Source organism: Mirounga angustirostris, unplaced genomic scaffold (assembly GCF_029215605.1).
Source record: "Mirounga angustirostris isolate CCGP_5_RB_7025 unplaced genomic scaffold, mMirAng1.0.hap1 SCAF_9, whole genome shotgun sequence".
In the NCBI taxonomy this organism is placed as follows: Eukaryota; Metazoa; Chordata; class Mammalia; order Carnivora; family Phocidae; genus Mirounga; species Mirounga angustirostris.
In genome coordinates, this window is record NW_026991717.1 from 71,068,570 (window position 1) to 71,080,591 (window position 12,022).

Genomic DNA, 12,022 nt, shown 5'->3' on the forward strand with positions numbered 1-12,022 from the left:
AATCAGGGGCCTGAGAACTTGCATTTCTAATAGGTTGTTAGGTGATGCTGATGTTACTGAACCAGGGACCATGCTTCGAGAATCACTGCCATAAAGATCATTTTTGTATTTTAGACTTCTGATAGAAGTGAGGAGAAAGAATTGAGGAAGTCAAAAGATCTGCAGACCTCTTGGGAGCAGTGCCTAGGGAAGATGTGTGCTCGATGTGACAGCAGTGGGAATAAATGAGAAGTCTTGTTTATAAGTGAGGGAGAAAAGCCTGGCAAAATAGGACATTCTCCCAATACTGAAGAATGGTAGTGGCCAGTTTACCATTCTTGGGATGCCAATAGAACTTTGACCTATGGATGCCCACCTCTAGAGATACTAGAGGTCTCAAATGAGCCACACAAAATGGATTCAAGTGGCGCTATCTTCTGAGGTCTCTGGCTATGTTTATTTGTCCTGCTGGACATGACATAATGACGCAAGTGTGCAGGAGAAACTAGGAGAAATGCTTGCAGCCTTACCCTCTCCTGGACCATTTGGAAAGCTCTGTACATGTCCAAAATAATCGCCCGAGGCCCCCCCCAGGAAACTTGCTGCTAAGAATCTTTCTCATCTGTGAAAGAAATTCAGAGACTTGAAGCCTGGGAAGCCTGAGGTCCCAGAACAATGAAAATTGCAAGATCTCAGCCCAAGAATACAGAATCTCATCCATCACTATGTGGTTTCTTTCTTGTTTGACTTTCAAGAGTAGAATATTTTGTCTTCCAATTTCAAAGACTTGACACAGACCTCTGTATGACTATTGGGGCAGAGATCCTACAACTGTGCTCAGTATTCAAAGAAAACAACCAAATTATAAATACAGTTTATATTTACAATCTATTTCACTTGATTTTCTAAGTCCAAGTATATATATATTTTTAATCATATCCACTGTATGGGCTTAGACAAGGTGGGGTCCACATCCTTGACAGTAGTATGCTGTACTTGCACTCTCCTTTGATCCTTGGACAGAGACCTAAGGGTGTCTACCAGGATGTACATCCTATCGTCCTCCACTCTATCAACTGAGCTACCAAAAGATGCATAGTAAAATTTATGGAAAATATTTTTAGGAATCTATCCAGTTTTTTTCTCACAATCACGTATTGGTTACTTACTGTGTTGATTAAATCTTTTAGGTCCTTACTGATTTTTTGGTCTACTTGTTTAACACCTACTGAGAGAGGACTGTTAAAATACCCAATGATGGGGCGCCTGGGTGGCTCAGTCGTTAAGCGTCTGCCTTCGGCTCAGGTCATGATTCCAGAGACCTGGGATCGAGCCCCGCATCGGGCTCCCTGCTCGGCCAGGAGCCTGCTTCTCCCTCTCCCACTCCCCCTGCTTGTGTTCCCTCTCTAGCTGTCTCTCTCTGTCAAATAAATAAAATAAAATCTTTAAAAAAAAAAATACCCAATGATGACTGCGAAAAAAATACAAATAAATATCCAGTGATGATTGTGTATTTTTCTATTTCTCCTCTTAGTTCTGTCAACTTCTGTTTCTTATATATCTTATTCTTACAATGCTTTTTATATTTGCTTCTTATATTTTGTGTTTATCTTATAAAACATATCTTTTTATCTTTATATCTTACAACAACCTGTGTTATTAGATACAGAGAAATTCAGGAATATTGTGGGGTTTTTAAATGGAATTTATTTGTTAGGGCAGTTTCAGGTTCATAGCAAAACTGAGTAGAAAGTACAAAGAATTCCTGTATACCTCCTGCCCCCACACATGCACAGCTTCCTCCGCTATTAACATCCCACACCAGAGTGGTGTATTTGTTACAAGAGATGAACCAACATTGACACATCATTCTTACACAAAACCATAGTTTACATTAGGGACTCTTGTGGTTTCATGTGAATTTTAGGATTGTTCATTTCTATCTCTGTAAAGAATGACATTGGGATTTTGATAGGGATTGCCTTGAATCTATAGATCACTTTGGGTAGTTTGGATATTTTAACAATTTTAATTCTTCCAATCCATGGACACCAGATGTCTATTTATCTGTGTCTTCTTTAGTTTCCTTCATTAATGTTTTATAATTTTCAGTGTATAAGTCTTTCACATCTTTACCTAAGTATATGTGTATCTATATCTATAAATAACAATTTTCCTGTAACTTAAGAGTTGGTTCTCTTTTATCACAAAGACTACTTCTATTTCCTCTTTCCTCATGGCAGTATATCAAGTATTTGAGCATGGTGATGATGTCCCTCAAGTTTTCTCTTTGGCATATCTAAGATCTTCAGTTCCATTAAACATTCTTCCTTTAATGTGCTAGCCAGCCAGCCAATCAGTCCTCTGCATTCCTGGTGGTTCACCTGGCATATGCCTGAGAGCAGTGCTTACAAAATCATCCTGATAGAAAGAAAGGTGGACAGTCGTGAGCTGTGTAAGGAGGAAGATATCAAAGTCAAAAGGACAACAGTGGGAAGTCTGAACAGAGGTGGCCAGAGAAAGCTTTTACAGAGACCAGAGTAATCTTCAGGTGACATTTAAAGGAGCTATGGAAGGCAGAATAAGTCAGCAAGAATTCCTGGGCACTGTGCAAGGGTTTATAGGGTAGGGCTTGACTTTTCAATCCTTAAAAGGTTTCCTTTAGAACACAAGCCATCAATTTTGTAGAGAGTCAGCTGAAACCCTTCCTTAGCCTATTGATGGAAACAGTGGCTCAAGGATAGCTATACAAGAAGCACTACTGTGCCCCTCCTCTGGCTGAGCTGTCTATGGATCTATGCCACATTTCCTCACTTTGTGTTTAGGATACTGCCAGGTTTGAGTCTCTTAAGAGATGGGACAGAACAGTCCTGCAAGTTTGTTGGGTCCAAAAGGGGGGCAGGGGGCACTAATGAAATGCAGAAATGAAGTCTTGGGGAGTCACTATTGTTTTTAGTGTCACAAGGTTGGATCTTACAGGTTTGAACCCTGGCCCTCTGGTGCCCAAAGTGAGAATCACGTGTAATGAGAATCCTATCATGAGCCAAAGGCCTAAACAGCCACATCCTTTGAAGGACATGCATTTTCATTGAGACCCATCCCAGGCAGTTTCTGGTAAGTCTTGTGATGTCCTTTATACACTTTAATTACTCTGATCCCCTTATTACCCAGTCTTAGTTTCCTCACACTCTGTTAAAAACATGAAATCTCTTGCTCAAATCCTGCAATTAAGCTCACCCTGTTTGGGATTGAAGGCCATTCCATCCCGGCCTAAGAAAAGCAGAGTCTTATAGAAGCTGTGAGTCCAAAAACCTCCTTTTAGCATCCCCGTAGCCTGTCCTACTTGCCAAGACCTGAGAGCATCCAGATGCAGCTCAGATCACACCCAGTGCCGCTAAGTCTAAAGAAAAGCCAAAAGATGAGTGGCACTGGTCATCCACTTAGCAGGACAGAATGAGACTTCTTTTATTTTATTTTATTTTTTTAATTTAATTTAATTTTTTTTTCAGAATGAGACTTCTTTTAGTGGAAAGTGTGTTTCCTTGGGAGTCTGAAACCATGCACTGGCTGGAGAAAGGAGGTTAGAAAGTTTTCAGAGGAAACCTGCCCTAGCAGGGCTGAATGCATATGCCATGTTAAACTGATTCTACCTAGTGTTTGGCTGAGGACATTGCCTTAGAGATTCTCACTCTCAATAGGTAACCTTATGTTTATGTTTAGGTAACTCCTCCCCTTTTCTGAATAGATACTCTGTGTGCTGGTATCTGGCACACCATTTAGTGACCACATACATATGAGAATTGACGCCTGAATTCAGATTGGTTTCCTAGAATTTACACTTACACTGGATGAGAGCTGGAAGGCCCTTGAAGATTTTTAGTGCTTGTTTACCAAGAATTCCAGGAAGAGGAAAATAAAAGATTCCATGGTATTCCAGATTTCTGTGGGTTGAAATCTCCTTTTTTTCTCTACACATGCCTCTGCATTTGTTTGCTCTCCATTTCAAATACTTATTAATGCCCTGATATGTGCTGATCACTTTGTTAGGTATGGAGACTCAGAAGTATGAATCATACAACTTTCCCCTCAAGGAGCTGAGGAATAAACTAATGCATGTGATTCTTAAAACAAAATGAACTTAGTAGTCTATAGCTAAGTGCACTAGAATCTCCTTCCCTTTTTCTTTGCTTTCTCATTTGTTCTTTCTTTGTGTCTTTTGTAGCATTTTCAAAAAGATGGACATAGGTGGGGTGCCTGGCTGGCTAGGTTGGTGGAACATGTGACTCTTGATCTCGGGGTTGGGAGTTCAAGCCCCACATCTCTGGTGTAGAGATTACTTAAAAATAAAATCTTAAAAAAAAAAAAAAAAAAAGATGGGCAAAGGAATAGATAGGAAACCACAATTTAGAAGTAGCTCTGGAAAATTAAAAAATAAAATTAAAATGTGTGCTATCTTTTGACAATCTTTCATATAAGATGAAGAAATATGGGAAGGAGAACAGAAAAATTTGACAATTTCATAAACAATTGAATATATGTTGAAGGGGTAATGTCAATCTGGATGCTTACTTCTAGGTGCCATGGGTCACCTCCATTATATCTGTCTTATTCGGTATCTTGAGAGTGGGAGTGAAGAGGAAGGAATGGTAAGGATTAAAAAAAAAAGTATCATGGGTTTCAGAGGAGAGAAGAGATGAAATCTACTCCGTAAACAGCAAAGGCATTGTGAATTTTATAAGAACATCGACATGGGTTTTCCAGGATAAGTAGTGTTTGACAGGTATGGTGAAATGAGAAATCATTCTAGTTGATGAAGCAAATGGTCACAACTGAAAAAGGTGTGAGTTCTATTTGGGGAATTATAAGTGGACTGGAACAAAGATCTGTTGGCAATTTACAGCAGTCATTTGGTAAATGTTGATCTAAATATTAGAAGTTAAAAGCAGTAAGGTAGAGAGACACATACTGAGAGTACTTTAGTGTAGTTGAGAGTCTTTAAATTGAAAACAATTTTTGCTAAAATAAAAAAGGAGGATTTCTGTGATAATCCAGGAAAATCTCATAGATTCCAAAAGTGGAACACACTGAGGCTTCTGGAGTGGGCCATAGCTAGGGACTTAGATGTGAAACTTCCTTTCTTGATATCACCCCTCCTTGTGCTTTGGCATGCTCTCCCTTGTGCTCTTTCTATGGTAATGTTTTCTCTGCTTCTCAGTTCATGTGGTGGAATATGATTGATGTTACAACTCTTACAACTCTAATTTCCTTTCTAGTAATTGTGGGCTAATTAATTTGGACCAAACTCCTTGAAGAAAAATGATAAAAATACTGGATAAGATTTTACCAAATCTTAAAAGCATCAAAGTACTAAAATGGTAGCAAGCAACTACTAGGCCAGAATCTAAGCAAAAGATGGAATCTGAGAGGTAAGGGAAGCACTGACCTTTGTAGCTCTGAAGACATTTGCTAATTACTGCAAAATTGGGCTATAGTTTTGGCGGACTCTTTGGATGGGAGAAACAAGAGGAACAGATGTCAAGATCCAGCACCTACCCAAAATGGAAAATCAAGTAAGACACTCTCCCCAAATATTAAGTCTAATATTAATTTAACATTAATATTAAAGAGCTATTCCCATAAGGCAAGGATGAACAAGAAGTAAACCTACCTCTATCTTCCCACTTCCAATAACTGTTTTGGAGCTCAGCAGAAATCAGCTGAGCTTAGCAAGGAAAACTGGAAAGAATGAGCTTTCAACTTTTCCTGAGAAGCTGTGACCACAGGTCTCCATTCTCCCTGATTTGCAGTTTGGGTTTAATGTCATCTTGAAGGCTCAGAAATGTCCGGCCAATAACTTTTTTAAGGATCCTTTTGGGTTGATAGTGCTCTAGATGCCTGGGAGAAACAAAAGATATACATATATATATGTATGTATTATAATATATATTTTTTTTCAGGAAGTCACCTTCATCTTTGCCTCAAAAATTCACTGCATATAATTTTCCCAAGACATTGAGCAGTGCACACAAAGATGACCAATTATACAAGGAGACAAAGTAACATGAGTAAGAATCAACTAGAACAATAGATAGAATAATATTGGGATTATCAGTTATACATATTAAAATGAATATAATTAATGTGTTTGAAGAAATAGAAGACAAGCTGGTGAATATCTGCAAGGAATAGGAAATTCAACAATTTGACTTAACTGTTGGTAGGATTATAAACTAGTACAGCTGTTATAGCAAACAGTATGGAGAATCCTCAAAACAAAAACAAAACAAAAAGCAAAACCAGAACTACCATAAGATCCAGCAATTCCACTTCTGGGAATACATCCAAAGGAAACAAAAACACTAACTTAAAAAAGATACCTGCATCTGCATGTTCGTGGCAGCATTATTTACAATAGCCAAGATATGAAAACAGCCTAAGTGTCCACTGACGAATGAATGGATAAAGAAGTTGTGATATATATATAATGGAATATTATTTATCCATAAAAATGAAGAAATCTTGCCATTTGGGACAACATGGATGGAACTTGAGGGCATTATGCTAAGTGGAATAAGTCAGAGAGAGAAAGACAAATACTGGATAATCTCACGTATATGTGGAATCTAAAAACAAAAACAAAAAACAAAATCATAGAAAAACAGATCAGATTTGTGATTACCAGAGGCAGGGGTTGGGGAAAGGGTATAGGAGAGAGGTTGTCAAAAGGTACAAAGTACTTGTTACAAGATAAATAACTTAAGTACATGTAATGGACAGCATGATGACTACAGTTAACATTGCTGCATGATATACATGAAAATTGTTCAAAGATTAAATCCTAAGAGTTCTCATCACAAGGGAAAACTTTTTTCTTTTGTTTTTTTGATTTCTCTTTTTATTATATCTATATGAGATAATGGATTCTAAATAAGCTTATAGCAGTGATCATTTCACAATATATGGAAGTCAAACCATTAGGCTGTACACCTTATTTTTTTAATTTTTTAAAGATTTTATTTATTCATTTGACAAAGAGAGAGAGGGAACACAAGCAGGGGGAGCAACAGGCAGAGGGAGAAGCAGGCTCCCTGCCGAGCAAAGAGCCCCATGTGGGGCTGGATCCCAGGACCCTGGGATCATGACCTGAGCCAAACGCAGATGCTTAACTGACTGAGCCATCCAGGCGCCCCTAGGCTGTGCACCTTAAACTTATATAGGGATGTATGTCAATTATATCTCAATAAAACTGGAAAAAAATGTTGGCTTCATAGTTTTGAAAAAGAATCAGAACTTCTAGAATTGAAAATTACAGTTTATAATTACATTGACTCAGTGGGTGGATTTAACAGCTGATTAAACATACCTGTAGCAAGCATTACTGGATTAAGAATATGTTATTCAGAATGCAGCATGGAGAGACAAAAAGAAAATATGGAAGAGAAGGTAAAAGAAATGAAGGGCAAGGTATGAGGGTTTAACTCCAGTTTCATAAATGGAGAAAAGAAAAATAAAGCAAAACAACACTTGAAAAGCTGACCAAGAATTTTCCAGACCTGACAAAAGATAATGATCTACGGACTTAAGAAATCCCATATCTCACCACTGAAAAAATATGGGATTTCCCTATGGTATCATTCACTCCTGTTTTATACATCTAAATTGAAATCTTCCCTGGATGACTCTAACTGGTGGAACCTAGGTCACATGCCCACTCCCAGCTGCTAGCTGGGAAAGCAAATTTTCTAGGACAGACTTACTTATAATATGTGAAATTACCAAATGTAAGGACAATATTCAAAAAATATTGGACATCCACTCATAGGACAAATGCCCGCAACAGAGTTATTCAACTCATGTTCAGGCCTCAGCAATTTTCCTTTTGTACTCTCTTCCTTCAAGAGCCCCTAACTCTTAGAGGCTCTAACTCAATGGATAATTTATGTAATTTGATCTACCCATGATTTACCAATCTTATGGACTTCCAGACACAAGAGTATTCTAGCTATTGTACAATTCCCATAAACTCCCCCAATCTCACTTCAAACCCAGCCTACCTAAATCCTTGCACTTCATCTTCTGCCCTTTCCAGGTACTCATCTCTCCTTTAGACTTTTTTTTCCTGCAAACATCATCTTGCTTTTTCAAGGCATAATATTTGAGAGTCCTCCCTGACTCTTTCATCTTTTTTATCTCTTACTTATTCTTTATTCATATCTAACTTCAGCCAAATCTGCCTTCCCTCTAGTTCCCTCATTCCTTCCTTCCTTTCCAGGTCCATAACTTGACCCTCTTGCAGCTTTATTTGAGCGTCTGCACCATGGCTAATCTCTGATGTACCTCTGACTCTGGTTTCTCTTCCCTTCAATTCATTCTGCATATCCATGCCTGGTGAGTTTCCATTTTTCAATTTTTTAAAAATTTAAATTCAATTAGCCAACATAGAGTACATAGAGTTCTGATGCCGTGTTCAATGTCCAGTTGCAATTTTTTTAAGGGTGTAACTTCATTCCAGAAATCTCTCAGTCCCCTATTAACCTGACTTCTTACCTTCCCTTATTTCCAGGAGGGCAGATATCTGCCCCAGCCGGTGTTCTGCCTCCGCTCCTTAAGCCTCGGTTTTTCTTTCAGACTCTGCTCATACATTTTCTTCTACCAGAGATCACTCGGCCCCCAAACTTGTGTCTTAACCTCTCAAGTGCAGCTCAAACCCCACCCCCACCTGAAGGACCGCCTCTGTGAAGGCTCACACCGCAAATCTGCGAAGCTTGGCACTGTCCACCAGCCGCTCACAGCAGGCACAGCTACTTTTCACTGTTCTCTTTCATAAAAACTAAAGTTCTCTTAGTCCACAAGACTATGACAGGGACTTCAAGTTAAAGACCGTATCCGATGCCTTGTTCCTAGTGCACAGCCCAGCACAGAATTGGGAGTTCAGTGTTTGCTGCATGAAGGAATGAATTAAATAACGAATTAACAAATGCTTGCTCTGGCGCAGAGACTCGAGCTGTAAGAAAGGTCCCTACACATAAGGAACTTGAAGGAAGTTGGAAGTCGGTGGCTATCCTGAGTCAAGGAGAAAATCAGTGGAAAGGCTCAGTTTCAGCGGAGAGACCCGTGGTAGTCAACTTCCTCTACGCCGCGTCTCTCCTCTTCATTTTTAGACTGCGGCCGGGGGCGGAGGGAGGGGTGAGGTGGACTCTGTGTTATAATGTGTTGGGTTAGGCAGAGTCCTGCAATCTTAAAATAGTGGTGGCTGTTATCACTGGCCCTCATATTGCGTTGTCCCTAGCAAGAGCCTGCAGACCAAATTCCAACAGTAAATAGATTGAAAAGAAGTTCGCATTTTGTCTGCTGCTTACACTTAATTCCTCTAACAAAGACCCATCATAAAAACTTTCCTTTTCAAAGAAAGAAGCAAGACGCTCGTCCGCGAGGCCCTATAGCTCAGGGGTTAGAGCACTGGTCTTGTAAACCAGGGGTCGCGAGTTCAAATCTCGCTGGGGCCTTCCACCTATTTCTTATCGTTTTAAATCCTTACTGGACAACCCCCCTTCCAGTAACCTTAACCCCCGCGGAAATTCGGTTCACGTATCGTCTCGCCGCAGTCCCGACTACCCGAGTAAACCACGCTGAGCGGATCCGCTTCCTCTCACGCGCTACTGCGCAAGTGCGGCTCTGCTGCCTGGATTGTGGCGGAGTCCATTACAAACTGCGGGAAACGCCGCCTGCCTCCGCGGACGCCCGGGTTGTGCCGACCCGCCGCGAGAGCCCTTCCCCAGGGCCGCCGGAGCCCGAGCCGGGCCGAGGGCGGTGGGGGAAGACCATGGAGTCGAGCCCAGTGCCTCGCTCCGCACAGGCTTGGAGCCCAGAACAAGCTCCACTCCCCAAAGGGGAGGAGGCCCTCGGGAGAGAGTAGGCTGTCCCGCAAGGTTTCCTGTTTCAGCCGGTTTTCGAACACTTCACTATCATCCCAGCGGGAAGACGAAAGTCGAGACTTGGGTCACTAAGTTTGTTATTGACTCAGAAGAATTGCGGCTTCCCCTTTGAAAAACCTTAAGATATTTTCTCCAGAAGTCCTTTCTCGCAGAAACATTGGGGTTACCCATGTGTGCTATATTCCACATCCTCTCCCTCCCCGAGTCTGTGGACGTACAAACGGAAGAGTTGCGGTTTGCCTGTGCGAACGAGCCTGAATTCCCAGGCGAGCACAGGAAGTGAGGAAACGCGAAGAGGCGCGAGCCAGAGCCGGGAGGCCCGCCCTCTCTGCCTGGCGCGGGGCTGCGCGAGCGGAACCGTGTGTCCCACCGCCGCACTCCCTGGCTCTTCGAGGCCGGGGTGGCGGCTCCCACTCCACACGTATCACGTTGGGAGGTCCCGCCCGGGCCGCGCGCTCCCGAAGCCAACGGCCCCCCGGACGAGCAGTGCCCTCGCCCCGGGCGGCCTCGTGATGCACGGGGTCTCGGGGTGCCTGTGAGGAGCCCACGGATTGGCCCCCCACCCCTCGGTGGAGTAGGGGAATCCAGCTCTGGAAGGGTTGTCCCCAGAACTGCGGGCGGGACTTTCTCACAAGCTGGCTTTGTGACTCTGCGATGTCCACCCGCCGGCAGAAGATCGTTTCTCACACGCCTCTATTTGTAGATGTCCTGAATGGGTGACTCTAGAGAGGTGCTTTCCGTGCCCCCTTCGATAGCTCAGCTGGTAGAGCGGAGGACTGTAGTGCGCTTCCCGTATAGTCATCCTTAGGTCGCTGGTTCGATTCCGGCTCGAAGGAGGAGCTGCAGTTTTGGGGTTTGCAGTCATCCAGGGAGCCGTTGCCCTCTTGTTTCCTCCGGGGCTCTTTGTCTTCTAGAGTCGACTTCTCCAGCCTCATTCCTGTGCCAAAGAAAACGTTTGAGCCCGCCAAGCACATGTGAACAAATGGATCCTGTTGGGCAGTTTCTTATATTGCGAGGAGGGCCAACTCTGTTAGCCAATTGGAAGAACTCGAAGTTAACCTTCCCTCAGATGTTTCTTTTGGCTTCTAGTTGATCCTCGATTGCTGCCTGAAGTCCACGGTTCGGAAACCCGAAACCTCTCGTTGATACAGAACCCGATGCATAAACGCTGTGTGCGCATGTCTGCGCCATGCGGCCCGGGGGCTCCAGTTTGCGGAAGAAATCGCCGAAACTGGGGCTCTCGTCCCGAGTGTCCGCCCCCCTCCGTACACACATCCATTACACGGCAGTTTTAGTTTATTTATCTTTTTGCAATTATTTATAGTTCTACAAAAAAGATTTTGAGACAGAACAGGAAAGGGTAACAGGATTTGACGCGAGTTGGGGTAAGACTGGGAGAAAGAATTCCAGACCGAAGAAACAAGTGAAACAAAGGTGGGGAGATGGAACACTTGATTCTCCTTCGGGGGCCTGGACAATCCGAACACACGCCAGACTGGCGCACCTCCCACCGATTCCGGCTCTCGGCATTTTGATGCCCACCCTTTCCCGCCCCTAGAATGTTAGGCTCGCGCCAGGTAGTAGCCGCCTGACACGCTTCCCGCGCGTCCAGCCTGGGGCTCAGGACCCTCCAGCCTCGCAAGCGAGGTCCGCTCGGGTCCTCGCACTTCCGCCGCCTTCCTACCAGGCCCCCGCCAGGCCCCCGCTAGGCTCGAGCTCGCGCCCAGAACCGTCCAGAGGTGCTCGGTGGAGCTCACCCACGCGGCCTGCTGTCTGGAAACTGCCCCTCCTCACCCCATCCGGCCTCTGGAGGGGTCCAGGATGTGGATCGGGGAGAATAAGCGAGGCTAGGACCCGTGTCAGGTTTCAAAAGTGAGACCTCATGAAGATGGGAGAAAGCAAAGCAAGGCAAGAAGTAAATGTCACAATGTGGAACAGAGCTCCCGGGCAGCCTGGCGGCCAACTTGCACACTGGAAAGTACTGTTCAGAGGAAACACAGGCACGCTTTTACGGCTGTGGCTCGTTGGTCTAGGGGTATGATTCTCGCTTTGGGTGCGAGAGGTCCCGGGTTCAAATCCCGGACGAGCCCTGGTTTTCGATTTTTTTT

The 12,022-nt window shown here is 43.3% G+C and overlaps 1 long non-coding RNA gene and 3 other non-coding genes across 4 annotated transcripts; 3 read left to right on the forward strand and 1 right to left on the reverse strand.

Moving 5' to 3' along the window:
- Positions 1-1,371: 1,371 nt before the first annotated feature.
- Positions 1,372-11,526, reverse strand: LOC123861404 (uncharacterized). The gene is made up of 4 exons (XR_008508079.2): positions 8,527-11,526; positions 5,648-5,874; positions 5,423-5,528; positions 1,372-2,400 (listed from the first exon to the last, which is right to left on the reverse strand). It is a non-coding gene; the product is annotated as an uncharacterized LOC123861404 (long non-coding RNA).
- TRNAT-UGU (transfer RNA threonine (anticodon UGU)) lies at positions 9,413-9,485 on the forward strand. Its single transcript has one exon. It is a non-coding gene; the product is annotated as a tRNA-Thr (tRNA).
- On the forward strand, positions 10,660-10,750 carry TRNAY-GUA (transfer RNA tyrosine (anticodon GUA)). The gene is given in 2 exon segments: positions 10,660-10,696; positions 10,715-10,750. It is a non-coding gene; the product is annotated as a tRNA-Tyr (tRNA).
- A 406-nt stretch (positions 11,527-11,932) lies between the features above and the next one.
- Positions 11,933-12,004, forward strand: TRNAP-UGG (transfer RNA proline (anticodon UGG)). The gene has a single exon. It is a non-coding gene; the product is annotated as a tRNA-Pro (tRNA).
- The last annotated feature ends 18 nt before the right edge of the window (positions 12,005-12,022 follow it).